A 15,901-nucleotide genomic window follows, 5' to 3' on the forward strand; every position below is an offset into this window, starting at 1 on the left:
CAGTCTCGTGTCTCGTCACTGCATCCTGCGAACCTGCTGTTACCTACATCATCCCTTTGCCTTTCCTCTTCACCAGATACCACTGACAGCGTTGCATATGGCTACCAGCGTGATGGCTGATGAGGAATTAATGGCTGCTATTAAGACCAGGTTAGCAGTAGAAGGTCAGGGTTTTATTCAGCATGTGTTTACTTTTCTTAGGGACCCCCCCCCCAGGATTCTGGCTCTGTAAACCAACAAATAGCTGCTGGCAGACGACTGAGAGCCTCTCTCATCCTCCTCAGTGTCTTAGGGTACCGTTACACCTAGCAACTCACCAGCGATCCCGACTAGCGATATGACGCGGTTAGGATCGCTGGTGCATCACTAGGTGGTCGCTAGTGAGCTGCCACACAGGCAGATCTCACCAGCGAAATCGCAGGGGACGGGGATCGCTACTTACCTGTCAGACACGGCGATCCTGACGTCCTCCCGACCGGCTCCACGCGTCGCTCATCGTCACAGCAGGAAGTGGCCGATGAGGAATGATCCAGGAGCTTCTCGCGCGATCAGCGATAACCAGCGGGGGAGCCGGTCGGAGGTAAGTATCACATGCAGCGATATCGCTAGCAATATCGCTGCAAAGTCACAAAATCGGTGACTTTACAGCGATATTGCTAGCGATATCGCAGTGTGTAACGGGGGCTTTAGGCTAGCTTCAGACTATCGCTTTTGCCCGCAGCACACGGCGCCGCTAAGCTCTGCCCCCTTCGGTCATCTCCGCCTAGTATCGCACATCACTGCATGCTATCTGCACACCCTATCTTTAGCATAGGGTGCGCAGACCGTGCACTGGCCGTGCGCTAGTAGGATTTTGCGTGCGCTGCGCCCTTTTGACGGTGCTCCGAGCGCACCAAAATGCAACATGGTGCGTTCGGCGCACCTCGGCGCACCATCAAAAGGGCGCAGCACATGCAAAATCCTACTAGCGCACGGTCTGCGCACCCTATGCTAAAGCTATGGTGAGGAGATCGCATGCAGCGATGTGCGACACTAGACGGATATGATCGGAGGGGGCGTGGCAGGGGGCGAGGCTTAGTGACGCCGAGCGCTGCGGGCAAAAATGCTAGTCTGAAGCTAGCCTTAGTCCTGAGTTACGAGTCTCAGAGCACACAAGGGGCAGGGTAGGAACTGATAACAGGCATGGGAAGGTTAGGTTTGTTGAGAGAGCGGAAGAATAGGACACACCCCCCTCTATCCCAGCACCATCTTTGATTGTGCAGGAGTTGTCTTCAAGAGCTTGTGATGGACAGCATGCTGCAGATCTGAATGTAGGTAACAGGCAGAGTTCATCTGCAAGTGAGGATTTATTAACCCTTCCTGCAACTCAAGCCACAGCACAGTTTGCAGCCCCTGGTGAGCAACATTCAAATGAAGATCCGTTCAGCTACCAGGAAGCCTCTGAAACACTGCAGCCCCTGCCCCCACAATTAACTCAGCATAACACTCAGGCAGTCATTCCCCGATTTGCTCCAGGTACTGCCTCGGGCAGGTACCGTAGGAGGTCAGTGACAGGTCGCGTCCCAGGTCAAGAAGGCCTGGCAGAAGGGATAGGAGCAGGTCATTGGATTGGAGACGCTGCCGTGGTTGGTCCCATAGCAGCAGGAGGTCAAGGAGTTCAAGATCATCAAGTGGATGTTACCATCTACATTGGGTAGTTTTCGAAGAAGAGTGAGCCAACGGCGGAAATTGCCAGTGTCGACCAGAGGGTCATTTCACGGTGCCAGCCAGGCACGCGCGGTACCAAATTCCCTGCATGGGACTCAGAATGCTGCAACAGAATCCGGTGAGTTTAACTTTGCTGGGGCATGAGAGGAGGGTGGTTGGCTGCTTTTTGGAGATGTTTTTGTCGAAGTGTGAACCACCCCCTCCATCGTCGCCTGCGGTGTCGGTAGCCTAGCCTTTTTCTGCAGAGTTGGCCCACTGGGATCTCACTTGATCGCCGAAAACAAAGAAAAAATTTGTGATAAGTATGTTGACAGTTGGTCTTGAAATTCTACCGACCAGCACACCGTCGATAAGGAGTGCAGACCATCGGTTGGCGATCGCATGTTCGACCGACGTCCGAAGGTAGTGCGTACAATGAGCAACTGGCTTTAAGCCTTTGCCGTCCTTGGCTGTGTTATGGGCAAGAGGAGCGCTGCACGGAGTTATTTATCTATTTGGATTCTGTGTACAATGTATGTAAATCCTCCGGTGGTAGTGTTTGGTACCGGTACGATGAATAGTTCGCCGTAGGTTGGAGCTCCAACCTGATATCGGCTGTGGTTTAAGCAACTGATCTGTGGTTACATCTCATAACTTCCCAGAGGGTTAACCTGTTTCAGTTTGCGATTGCTACTGGCAACTCACTCCCAAGGTGCAGCAGCCGTTCGGTGACCTGAGGCATACTGCTGTATAATGAGGGCCACTGTCGATTCTACGGTGCTTGTAAGTACCGGCAGGAATGTTCAGTCTGCGGTGGGCCTTCTACCGCAGTCAGATGTACTAAGTCAGGAAAACAGGCAGAACTCGGCTACCGAGGGGAAAGACTTCAATGAACATAGAAGTGATGGGCCTTTGGCTAGACCTTTACCCAATAAACTGGTTGCTGCTGCCCTATGGGTGGGATTTATGTTAGTTTATTTCATTCTTTTTGTTTATTCCAAACTCCCAATTTTTGCTCCCAACCTAAGGTCAGCTATTGGAACCCCCGCAATTCTATGAGAGAAAATCAGAAAGGAGGTTGAGGTGGGTAGCATAGTTGGGCCATTTAGCGCATTACCTTTTCCAAATCTGCGGATTTCCCCCCTCAGGAAAGTGCCTAGAAAGAGCCACACAAACTCCATTTCACACAAATTGAGTTTAATTCAGCATCTGTCGCATCCGAAGAGTTCTTCGGTACACGATGGAATAGCAAAGGAAGACTGCTCGGTGACGTACCTGTCATTTGATCATCGTGCAGTGGCCCTGCTAAAGAGGGCCGGCCAAGACGCAGTGATGGCAAAATCGGACATTGAATCCGATTTCCGCCTGCTTCTCGTGCATCCAGATTGCTACCACCTTCTGGGGTGCTCCCAGGATGGGGAATTTTATTATGACACCTGGCTCCCCATGGTATGTGCAATATCTTGTTACTAATTTGCATTGTTCAGTTCTTTCCTCGAATGGGCTATTCGTTATGAGACAAGTTGTAGCACCGTTACACACTACCTGGGCAATTTCTATTTGTTTCCCCCGGAGACAGCAGCCAATGTCAAATGATGCTAGATTCCTTCCGGTAGTTGATGGGAAATTCGATGCCCCCCTTTTAAAAAAGAAAAAAAAAAGAAAAAACAATAGGCCTCGTGACACGGTTATCCTTTTTAGGTATTGAACTTGACTCTGTTGAGATGGTTTTTAGGCTCCAGCCGGATAAAGTTGAAAAGATGTTATCCGTAATCGGTGACTTCGTCGGAGTTAAAAAGGTAACATTGAAGCAGATGCAGTCCCTTTTAGGTTTGCTCAATTTTGCCTGCAGAGTAATGCCAGTGGGGAGGGCTTTTTCAAGGCGATTGTCACTCGCTGCCAAGGGCCTTACCCAACCTGGACACCACATTCGTTTGAGCAGGTCCTCACCTTTTGCCAACACGCAGAGGTATCAAATGGGGAGTTGTCTTTGTTCACAGAAGCTGCGGGCACTGTTGGTTTTAGTGCCATTTTTGGACTTGAATGGTGTGCTTGCAAATGGATGGATGAATGGCGGACCGGTGGTGTGTGCAAAGACATAACATTCCTTGAATTATTCACAATAGTCGTGGCAGTTGAAATTTGGGGGTGATTCTTTCCGCGTTAGATGTGTTTGCTTCTGGTCCGACGATGCAAGTGTTTTTCATTCCATCAATCATGTGACATCGTCCTCGTAGCCAATTCTGGCTTTGCTTAGGCATCTAGTGCTTCGATGCTTTCAGGACAACATATGGTTTAGGGCGCGGCATGTCTCAGGTATACAAAATGTTTGTGCTGACGCATTGTCCCGTTTTATTTGGAAGGAATTTCATCGTCTAATGCCAGTTGCAGACCGGGAGGGCAGGAAATGCCCTTCACAGATGTGGAAGATCCTGGAGAAAGTGTGATGTCTCTCGTGACAGCATCAGTGGCACCTGCGTCTTGGAACAATTATGGTAAGGCGTGGTGAGAGTGGTGTGTACTGTTGGGCAAGTCAATGGCTTTGAATGATCCGAGATTTCTTCAGTCATGAATAGTAAGGTACCTAAATTACCTAAGAAAATCTGGAGTATCTCACGTAGTAGCCCATTGCAGATTGGCGGGTTTAAGTTTCCATTCATGGTTACGTGGGTTTTACGACGCTACTAATGCGTTCATTGCTCGGCAGGCACTAAAAGGCTGGAGGAAAGAACGGGTAGTTAGGGAATTTAAGGTATCCCATAACCTGCTCAAGGGTATCATATCGGCAACCCATAGCGTTTTCCAACCGTTTTCGAATCTCTAGTGTGCAGCTCCATTTTTGCCTAGCCATTTTGGTGCTTTGCGTCTTTGCGAGCTTGTTGCTCTGTCAAAAAATAAGTCGGGTGGTTTGCGTTATGACGATGTCATAGTAGCCAATAGTAAAGTAAGGATTCGTGTTTACAGATCTAAAACCGACCAGTTTAGATGGGGGGCCTGGCTGCCCCTTAACTGGGCCTGCAACGTTACATGCCCTGTTCATGTGGTCGCGCCATTCCTGTCGGTTAGAAAGTGTGGTGTTAATTTTTTATTGCACATAGACGGGACCCCTTTGACTCGCTATCAAATTCATATGGTTTCTAAGCAGTGCCTGTCGGCATTAGGCTATTCGCCTCCCCAAGAATTCGGTGCACATTCCTTCAGTATTCGCGATGAGGCTCGTGCGGGTTTGTCGAATGTGGAGGTTAGGCGGTTAGGGAGATGGAAGTTCGATTGCTATGCCTCATATATCAGACCCGAATTATTGTTGTTATTATCATTTGTTTTAGGTCCACGGTGTACTACAGCTTTCATTATCGGGCATTCTTATATTCTCTGGGCATCTCAACGTGCTGCTTCAAGACCAGGTGGCAAGACCCTCGGATTTCTTGGCGTTGACATAGCTTGGAGAGGAATGAGCGGTCTGATGTGGTTTCAGGTGCTGTCCGAAATAATGGACTTCAGCAGGCTTGCTCGTTCGCCGGTAATTTTAGTCATCCATGCTGGAGGAAACGATTTGTGCTCTCCCAAAAGTGTCGAATTAATGACATTAATGGAAGCTGACATTGGTCGATGGTTGAGTTTATTTGATGAGGCCATACTGGTCTGGTCTTAGATAATACCCTGGGCAACCTGGCAGGGTGCCAGAGATGCGGTGGCTGTGGAACGGACGGGGTCGAGCAAGCCTTATTGTTATTGTGTGGGTCGGGGCTCGGTGTAAGGATACACCAGCCCCTTCGTGGCGGTGAAAAAGTACAAGTTCTGAGTTTGTTTCAACGATGTACTTGTCCTCCGGGAGTCCGGAGGTACATACCGTGTTGGAGAGTTTTAAAAATTGATGGAAATATGAGAGAACGGTTAAAAGTTTGTTGATAAACAAAAAGAATAATAAAAGCCGTGGCCGACCCTGCCCACAAAAAGGTCAAATTGTTGGTGTTTTTAATTGTATTGATTAAGAGGGAAAAGTTATGTTTAAGCTATGGGTATAATAACAGTCTGTAGGACCACAAGCTGTATAAGGAAGTGGTCCCTGACTGAGGGTAAAGTGCGAGATAACCCCCTTTCCCTCAGTTCTCTAATAAGTGGAGGTATGCGATGAGTTAAATTGGGAAAGCTTATCTGTGTAAAGGTGGGGGGGGAGACAGAGTTACTGGGTGGTATGTTATTATAGGATTGATGCCCCCTTTTGTTTCTCCTCCCCTTTTTATACCCCTGCCTAGTTAAGTATATGGAATAGTTCGGGGTATAAGTTTCTTCTCATCCCTGTGCCTTTCCTCTTCACCGCATACCGCTGACAGCGTTTACCTCCCACCCTCCCTAACAAATATGATAAGTTATGATTTTCTTTTGGTTCATTTTTTTCTGTGTCAATTGTCAAATAATAAGGACAGAAGAGATGGAGAAATGTGAAGCCACGGCTGGCGGTGAAAAAGTACAAGTTCTCAGTTTGTTCCAACGACGTACTTGTCCTCCGGGAGTCCGGAGGTACATACCGTGTTGGAGAGTTTTAAAAATTGATAGAAATATGAGAGAATGGTTAAAAGTTTGTTGATAAAGAGAATAATAAAAGCCGTGGCCGACCCCGTCCACAAAAAGGTCAAATTGTTGATGTTTTTAATTGTATTGATTAAGAGGTAAAGGTTATGTTTAAGCTATGGGTATAACAACAGTCTTCACTTTACATGGTAACCTGATTTAAAGCACCACTGCGGCCTTTTTTTTAAATTTTACCGCAGGAGCCGTGCTATAAATCTAAGATCCCTGCACTTAGTCTGATACTTACCTGCTGCCATCTTCACCTTTTATAACCGCTGCTCCAGAGGGGCACTAGCAGATTGTGGCTTGCCTGCAGCTCCAGTGTTTGCAGTCGAGCCAGAGGACACTTTTCAGTTCAAGTCTATGACAGCCTCGTTCTGGCTCTCATAGGCTACTTTCACACTTGCGTTTTTTTGCAGTGCGTCTTTTGCGCACACAAACACATGAAAAAAACGCATACAAACGCTGCGGTTTTTTCCTGGATTTTTATGCGCATGCAGGAAAAAACATAGCGTTTGTATGCGTTTTCAGTGTGTTTGCATTTTTTTGCACATTGTTTTTCCTCACCAAAAAAAATCTAGATAACAATCTTGCAACGCACACCACCAATGGGACATCAGTGGCAGTGTGGTATGTTAATATATTGACCCTGTGTACAGTATTCTTCACATTTGCTTGATTTTTCTCGTGTCAACATGGATCTGCGCTTGGACATCGCGATGGCTATTGCATATGCAGTTGCTTGCCATGAACAAAGGAAGAGAGAGAGACAGCGAAAACAGCAGCGGCGGCGTATGTGGATACATCCGATTGTTGAACTCCGGGAGAGCCGTGGGGCGTACCACACCCTCTACAGTGAGCTACAGGCAAACCCGGAGAAATTTACAGATTATATCCAGATGTCCCAAGAAAGCTTCAGGGATTTGCTTGCTCTTGTCCAAGAATCCATCCGGAGACAGGACACACAGCTCCGTCGTGCGATTCCTCCTGAGAAACGGCTCCTGGCAACATTACGGTACGTAATATTTAAAAACCAAGGGGTGGGGTCTGATTTTTTTTTTTTTTTTTACATGTACTATTCAAAACCTGGCAAAATTATTTTTCGTAAATGTACTAATTTTTTATTTTATAGTTTTAAAAAATCATATACAGAAATATTAATTTTACTTCTCTCTCTCTTTCGCAGATTCCTAGCGACTGGAGAGACCCTATCTTCACTACACTCTCACAGCTTTCAACCTCTGAGACACATAAGGATGGTAACACCCTTGATCTGGTCTTCTGCCGGCTCTGTTCAATCTCCCACCTAAACAACTCACCGCTTCCACTCTCTGACCACAACATTCTCTCCTTCACGCTCACAAATCCTCGCCCACCCCAGCTCATTCCTACCTACCACACAGTCAGAAATCTACAAGCTATTAACCCTCAGACACTTTCAGATTCCCTACACTCATCTCTGTCCCCAATCTCCTCTCTTTCCTGTCCTAATCTGGCTGTTCATCACTACAATGACACTCTTAGAAGTACCCTTGACCAAGTAGCTCCCCTCACCCTCAGAACCTCCAAACACAGAGTAAAAGAGCCCTGGCTCACATCGCAAACTCAACTTCTCCAGCGATGCTCCAGGAGTGCTGAACGCCTATGGAGAAAAACCCGCACACCAGAAGACTTCATCCACTTCAAATTTATGTTAAGAACCTATAACGCTGCCCTTCACCTTGCCAAACAGACCTACTTCACCACCCTGATCTCCTCACTAGCCAACAACCCCAAGAAACCTTTTGACACTTTTCACTCCCTCCTCAGGCCAAAAGCACAAGCCCCTATCACAGACATTTGTGCTGATGACCTGGCCTCCCACTTTACAGAAAAAATAGATAATATCCGTCAAGAAATCTGCTCCCAACCACCAAGTGCTGTGACTCCCATCCCTTCCTACATCTCCCCTGGCTCACTCTCCACATTTGATCCCATAACAGAAGAAGAAGTCTCCAGACTCCTCTCTTCTTCTCGTCCGACTACATGCACTACCGACCCCATTCCCTCACATCTCCTCCAGTCTCTCTCTCCAGTCGTCACAACCCACCTAACTACAATCTTTAATCTCTCCCTCTCCTCGGGCATTTTCCCATCCTCCTTCAAACACGCCATCGTTACTCCACTACTAAAGAAACCTGCTCTCGACCCATCCTGCACAAACAACTACAGACCAGTCTCCAATCTCCCCTTCATCTCTAAACTTTTGGAACGCCTAGTTTACTCCCACCTTACCCGTTACCTCTCCATTCACTCCCTTCTAGACCCTTCACAGTCCGGCTTCCGCCCCCTACATTCGACTGAAACTGCACTCATCAAAGTGACCAATGACCTTCTGACAGCAAAACGTAACGGTGACCACTCTCTGCTCATTCTTCTTGACCTATCTGCAGCTTTCGATACTGTTGACCACTATCTCCTACTCTCTAGTCTCCAGTCACTAGGCATTAAGGACACTGCACTCTCCTGGTTCTCTTCCTATCTCTCTGACCGCTCCTTCAGTGTTTTGTTCTCTGGCTCCACGTCATCTCCTCTTCCTCTTGCTGTCGGGGTACCTCAGGGCTCAGTCCTTGGCCCCCTTCTTTTCTCTCTCTACACGGCCCCAATTGGACAGACCATCAGCAGATTTGGCTTTCAGTACCATCTTTATGCTGATGACACACAACTATACACGTCTTCCCCCGACCTTACCCCCGCTGTACTACAGAACGCCAGTGACTGTCTGTCCGCAGTCTCCAATATCATGTCCGCTCTCTATCTGAAACTCAACCTCTCCAAAACTGAACTTCTTCTGCTCCCGCCGTCTACTAACCTCCCTAAATCTGACATTTCCTTCTCTGTGGGTGGTATCACAATAACACCCCGGCAGCAGGTGCGCTGTCTGGGTGTTATGTTTGACACCAATCTCTCCTTTACATCCCATATACAATCCCTTGCCCGCTCTTGCCGCTTACACCTAAAGAACATCTCTAGAATCTGCCCTTTTCTCACTATGGAAACAACAAAAACCCTCACTGTTGCATTGATCCACTCTCGCCTGGATTACTGCAACGCTCTATTAATTGGCCTCCCCGTCACTCGACTATCCCCTCTCCAGTCCATACTCAATGCAGCAGCCAGGATCGTCCATCTGGGTAATCGGTACTCGGACGCATCCGCTCTTCGCCAGTCCTTACATTGGCTGCCCATTCATTATAGGATCCAATTCAAAGTACTTGTTCTCACCCACAAAGCTCTCCACAGTGCGGCACCCCCTTACATCTCTTCTCTCATTTCTGTCTATCGGCCTAGCCGATCGCTGCGCTCTGCAAACGACTTTCGACTAACCTCTGCACTAATCCGTACCTCCCACTCCCGACTCCAAGACTTCTCCCGTGCTGCTCCTATCCTCTGGAATGCTCTACCCCAAGAAATCAGGACTATCCACAATTTGCATAGTTTTAGGCGCTCCCTCAAAACACACCTGTTCAGAGCGGCCCATCACATTCACTAATCAAAGTCATTCTCTGTGTAAGTGTGCGTGCGTAGCCCATTCACTATCTCCATCCATCCTTCACTCCTGCAAGATGGCTGGACCTTCATTGTAAATACACCATTGTAAATACACACCTGTACTCTGTATCTCCCTCACCTCATTGTAGATTGTACGCTCTCACGAGCGTCTTATTTCGTCTTATTTCGTCTTATTTTGCTTTAATTATTGTATTGTTAGCGTTGTTACTTATGACTTGTGTTTTGAAACTGTTAAACTGTAAAGCGCTGCGGAATATGTTGGCGCTATATAAATAAAGATTATTATTATTATTATTATTATTTACACTTCCAGTACCGTATTGGAATCTCCACCTTGTCTGGAATTGTTGCGGACACCTGCCGGGCTCTCTGGAATGTTCTTTGTCCAGAATTTATGCCCCTGCCCACCGCTGAAAAGTGGATGGAAATTGCTGACAAATTCTGGACAGTCTGCAATTTCCCCATCTGTTTGGGAGCTGTTGATGGTAAACACATACGGATCATCAAACCCAAAAGAACTGGATCTGAGTACTATAATTACAAAAAGTAATTTTCAACAGTACTCATGGCCATTGCGGATGCTGGATGTATGTTTGTAGCAGTGGACATTGGAGCATTTGGCCGTGGTAATGACTCCCAGGCTTTTAAAAATTCGGACATGGGCCGGAGGTTGTATGGCAACCAATTTAATCTCCCTATGCCACGGCCTCTTCCCCACACCGAAGCTCCGCCACTGCCATTTGTAATGGTTGGGGATGAGGCTTTTCAAATGTGCGCAAACCTACTGAAACCCTACTCCAGCCGTGACTTGGACCACACCAAAAAAATCTTTAATTACAGGCTGACCAGGGCCAGAAGAACTGTAGAGTGTGCTTTTGGGATTCTTGTCTCCAGATGGCAAATTTTCGGCACAGCCATTAATCTTAAACTTGAAACAGTAGATGAGATGGTGAAGGCATGTGTGGTTCTACATAATTTTGTGATGGCTAAAGAGCACCTGACCTTTGAACTCGATGATGCTGCTCCTAACCCATTGCCTGAATTACTCGGCATCCTCTCAGGTCATCCGATGAAGTTGGCCAAATGAGGGACCAATTTGCGGCCTACATTATCTCTGATGTAGGACGGGTGCACTGGGAAGATGAAATGGTGTAAAAATGGTTTCGTGTGTGTATGTTAATAAAAAACCTGTTTTGATACCTGTACCGAGTGCACTATGTTTTTTACACTCCAATAAAATAAACAACTTCCCATGTATACCTGTGAATTCATGATGTTCTCACACCTGGGCAGGTAAATACACATATGAGTTAGACTGCAGCATCGCTAGTCTGCGTGAAATATATTGGTACGTACGTGACACTGCAGGTTAAATATCATACGTGTATTAACCTGGCCATGATTGATAAATAGTTATGATTAAAGCTGAGCGACTTTGGTAGGATCGGGTTTCATGAAATAAAATTAGTTTCAAATGAAACTGGTCCGACTAGTGGAAAAAAAGTCGGAGTTTTGTCCAAAACCCGACCCCAATGCAAGTCAATGGGGAATGAAAGTCAGCATTGAGTGGATGAATGTAATCCGCTCAATGCCGACTTTTATTTCCCACTAACTTACATTGTGGTAGGGTTTCGAACGAAACTCCGACTTTTTTTTCCCTAGTTTGACCAGTTTCATTTGAAAAAAATTTTGTTTCATGAAACCAGATCCTAGTCGGTCAACTCTAGTTATTATACTAGGCCTGGGTATTGAACATATGATGTGTATTTTACCCATCAGTGGATTCAACACACACGTAAAAGTGTATGTTGTTAATTACAAGGTATATCTATAATCCCTCTTGCCTAGTATCACAATAAGTGAAATGAGGATGGTAAAAACAGCCAATCCTCAAAACATTTTTTATGACACCTTGCAAAGTTTAAGGCGCATTGTGCATACGGCGCAGTGTGTGTAGGTGGCACCAAAACATTAATCAAACTTTGTTATGGTGAACCAGAAATTTAAATTTTTTTTTAACCAAAAAAATTATAAAAAACTTTATTTTTTTAAGCGTTTGGGGGCAGATGGTTGCAAGTTGGGGGTGTGCAGTGAAGATGAACAGCTTATAGTCGATGAAGGTGTTCTAGTGGAAGGGGCAACAAAACTTGAGGGGGAAGGGAGGCCAGTTATGGGAATGGAAGTAGAGACACTAGGAGGAGAGGACAGAGGTTCAGCTACAGTGGTCCTGTTTGTCTCCTTAAACTGGCCTGCCTGGACCTCCTTGGTCCCAATGTCCGCCTTGATTGTTGGCGCCGCCTGGAACTTGGGGCAAATACGGAATGTGGGTCCCCCGTCTGCTGCTGTGCATGCTGCTGCTGCTGTGGCTGCTGCTGCTGTTGTGGCTGCTGCTGATGCTCTGTGGTGGCGGTGGCAGTGCTCGTCCTTGCAGGAGGACTGGTGGCAGCAGTGATGGTCCAGGTTTGCGGAGTGGTGGTGGCAGGGCTAGTACATGTTATAGTATTTGTGGCAGGGCTGTTCCACGTTTGAGGAGTGGTTACTGTGGCTGTGCTCCAAGCATGCATGGGGGTGGCGGTGGTGAGCGCTTGCCATGGTGGTGTCGGTGAAGTGACCAGCAGCACTCAGACTTGTGGTGGTGTAATGGTGGGTGTCCTGGCTTTGAATAGAGGTGTCCGTGCAGTGGTATGCAGTACAAGTCGGTAGTGAGGTTAAGCGAGTCAATGGTGGCACAGTTGGAAATGAAACCACTGACTGCTGCCCATACCGATTATGCTGCATAGCCTGCAAGAAAGCATTGTTGCAGGCCTGCAGCAAACTCAGCTTTTGCTCAGGACTAAGGTGTTCCGCCATGCCCTTTTCAATCTTACTAAAAAAATGGTGCACTGGTCTGTTGAGGTCAGCCTCCAGACAGTCAAGGCGCTCTTCGACAGAGTAGAAGCGATGTTCCATGTGGTTAAAACAACGTTCCATGAGTGAAAAACCGCTTTCCACTCTGTCTGACAGTGACTTGAGGCTGGCATTAAAGGCCTCGCTCAAGTGCATAAACTCGGGCAAGACATTCCTGTCCAAGGCCCTCTGCCGCTGGCGTGTAGTGCCCGCATAACCAGTGGCAGAGACCTGGGACAGGGGAACACCTGATTGACCAGCTTCCTGGTCAGCAGCTGTTTGTGTCGCTGATGTGCAAGGTGCTTCCGGGCTGTCGGATGGCTGAGATGGGTCCGAGGTCGTCCAATGAATGACCGCTCCAGGGCTAGGTTGCAGGGTACTGCTCCAGGTGCTGTGGAAGAAAGGAAAAGCATTACTATCATGCCTGTACAAGAAGCATCAGCTGTGGATTAGAATAACACAGATTAATAAAAATAAAAACCAAAAAATTATAATACTTACGATCTGGTGGCAAGGACCGGTCTTAGGAACTGCAACGCTTGATAGTACCGGTATCTTGTTCTTGTCCTTGATGCAGAACCACTGAGAACCTGGCCCTCAGCATGAACATCACTGTTGAAGCGGTCCTTGATCGAGCGCCAACGTGTTTGGACTTTGTCCACTGTTGGAAAAACAAACAAACAACATTTAACAATTGTGTATGATGCACGATATATGCTATCACTAGTGTTGAGCATTCCGATACCGCAAGTATCGGGTATCGGCCGATATTAGCGGTATCGGAATTCCGATACTTAATTCCGATACTTTTTTCATATCGGATTCCGGGATCGGAATCGGAATAGGAAGTTCCCATCATGCTATGAGCCTGCTTGCTTTGATTAAGCCAATGGGAATCCTCCGAAGTGTGGGCACATCCTGTTAGGCATGTAGGCATGTTAACTATTGGCATGGCTGTGATTGGCTGCCGAAATGATGTCATCATGCACTATAAAAGCCACCGCAGCCGCCATTTCTGGTCACTCTGCTGTGAATTCAGTTAGGGACAGGCTGCTGTAGAAGACTGTGAGGGACAGTTAGAAATAGCGATTCTAAAAACAATATTGTGCTTTATCCAGGCTACATAAACCACCACTGTAGCTTGCTTTTCCCTAGCAGCGCTGTTTTCACAGCTGTCTGCAAGGGCTGTGTGAGTGCAGCTCACGCTGTGGAGTGGGTCCTGCAGCCACGTCAGGCTGTAGGCCACCCAGTGTGATCACTGCTGCCTCATACATCTTTTATTTTTTGAGCTGCATTTTTTAAATAATTTCAATCTAGTGTGCTTCCATCCGTATCCATATACGTTGGTTGCAAACACTAGTAGTAGACAGCGTAGCCTTTCTGCAGCCTTTCAGTGCTAGTGTCCACTTTGCTGCACTGTTCACGGCTGTCTGAGAGGTCTCTGACTGTGTGTGAGTGCAGCTCACGCTGAGTAGTGTGTCCTGCAGCTACGTCTGGCTGTAGGACGCTCAGCGTGCGTCACTGCCTCACACATATTTTTATTTGAGTGCAGCTCATTTTTTCTTCTATTAGTGTGCATCCATCCGTCTCCATCTACGGTGGTTGCAAACACTATATAGGAGTACACAGCGGAGCCTTTCTGCAGCCTGTCAGTGCCAGTGCCCACTTAGCTGCACTGTTGACGGCTGTCTGAGAGGTCTCTGACTGTGTGTGAGTGCAGCTCACGCTGAGTAGAGTGTCCTGCAGCTACGTCTGGTTGTAGGACGCTCAACGTGCGTCACTGCCTCACACATATTTGTCTCTGAGTGCAGCTCATTTTTTCTTCTCCTATTAGTGTGCATCCATCCGTATCCATCAACATTGGTTGGTTGCAAACACTATATAGGAGTAGATAGAGGAGCCTTTTTTTCTGGCTTGTGCCCTGCCGGCGCAGCCAGATTAGTATTACCCAATTTTTTTGGAGCCTCATCTTTTGCATTGTAGGTTACCTGCCTGCATTGTAATAGCTCCAAAAAGTTGGTGATACTATCAGTTTCAATTCTTTGTTCTCATACTTTGAGTTTGTTTCAAACAAAGAAACCACATAAAAAGTTCACCAAACACTACATTTTGAACTTGTGTAGGCCACATCAGCTCCTATTAAAGTCTAGTCCACACACACACACTTCATAAAATTAGTGTTTCTTGTACCTGTAACCAGCTGTTCAGGAATAAGCACACTAAGGCCCCCCTTTGTCCTTTTTTGCCTATCTTAAGCAGTCTTGCAAGATGAAGAAGGCAGGGAGTAAGGCGCGGGGGCGTGGGCGTGGGCGTGGAGTTTCAGCAGGGAGAGGACGTGGGGATTCTGCAGGGAGAGGACGTGGGGATTCTACAGGTAGAGGACGTGGGGATTCTGGGCCTGCTGCGGGCACCAGTGGATCAGCATCCCCCAGTTTTAGCAGGCAACAGTCCTTTATGCGCAGCTTTGTAGGACCTCAACGTACCCCACTGCTGCGGGAGGAACAAATTGAAGCCGTTGTCGGATGGATGGCAGCTAACGCATCGACTTCAATTACTTCCGCATCCTCTCAGGGTCAGAGCACCGAAGAGCAACCATCTGTCTCTTCACCACCTGCCAAAGTGCCCAGGCAGTCAGAGAGACATGGACAGGAGCCATCACAATCTCTACTTCTGTTCTCGGAATCTGTTGGCTTGGAAAGAGGGGGCCAGCCAAGCAGCATTCCTGAATGTGAAGAAGAGGGAGTATGCAGTGATGCGCAACTTCTTTGTCCCTCTGAATCTGAAGAGGCGAGTGGGCCAGTGCCTATGGTCAGCACACCTCAGTACGCATCAGATGATGACGAGACTCAGTTGCCACTTTCTGGTGCGTACGGTGCTGGCGAGACAACCCCGGAGAAGCAGCTGTTTGAAGAGGGGAGGGAAGATGATGAGGTCCTTGACCCATCATGGCGTGAGCAACAGGAAGGTGGTGGGAGCAGCTCGGAGGAAGAGATTCCCCTACCGGCCAAAACAGGAGGCAGAGGGAGGGGGAAGACTTGGTTGCCTGTACCCTCCACTTCGGCACCCGTTAGGAGCATTCCTCCTTCCAAAGGCAAACCGGGCGCTCACAAGAGTTGCAGTGCGTGGTCCTTTTTTGACACAGTTGCAGATGACATTTGCTTTGTCAAATGCAAGCTGTGTCATCAGAGAGTCAAAAGAGGGAGAA

The 15,901-nt window shown here is 47.5% G+C and overlaps 1 long non-coding RNA gene across 1 annotated transcript; it reads left to right on the forward strand.

Annotated features, from left to right (window-relative positions):
- The first annotated feature begins 1,072 nt into the window (after positions 1-1,072).
- On the forward strand, positions 1,073-5,649 carry LOC141096089 (uncharacterized). Its single transcript, XR_012233579.1, has 3 exons — positions 1,073-1,825; positions 4,050-4,181; positions 5,013-5,649. It is a non-coding gene; the product is annotated as an uncharacterized lncRNA (long non-coding RNA).
- Positions 5,650-15,901: the final 10,252 nt, after the last annotated feature.

The sequence above is a fragment of the Dendrobates tinctorius genome, unplaced genomic scaffold (genome assembly GCF_039654945.1).
Source record: "Dendrobates tinctorius isolate UK_male_01 unplaced genomic scaffold, ASM3965494v1 ptg000071l, whole genome shotgun sequence".
Taxonomy (NCBI): domain Eukaryota; kingdom Metazoa; phylum Chordata; class Amphibia; order Anura; family Dendrobatidae; genus Dendrobates; species Dendrobates tinctorius.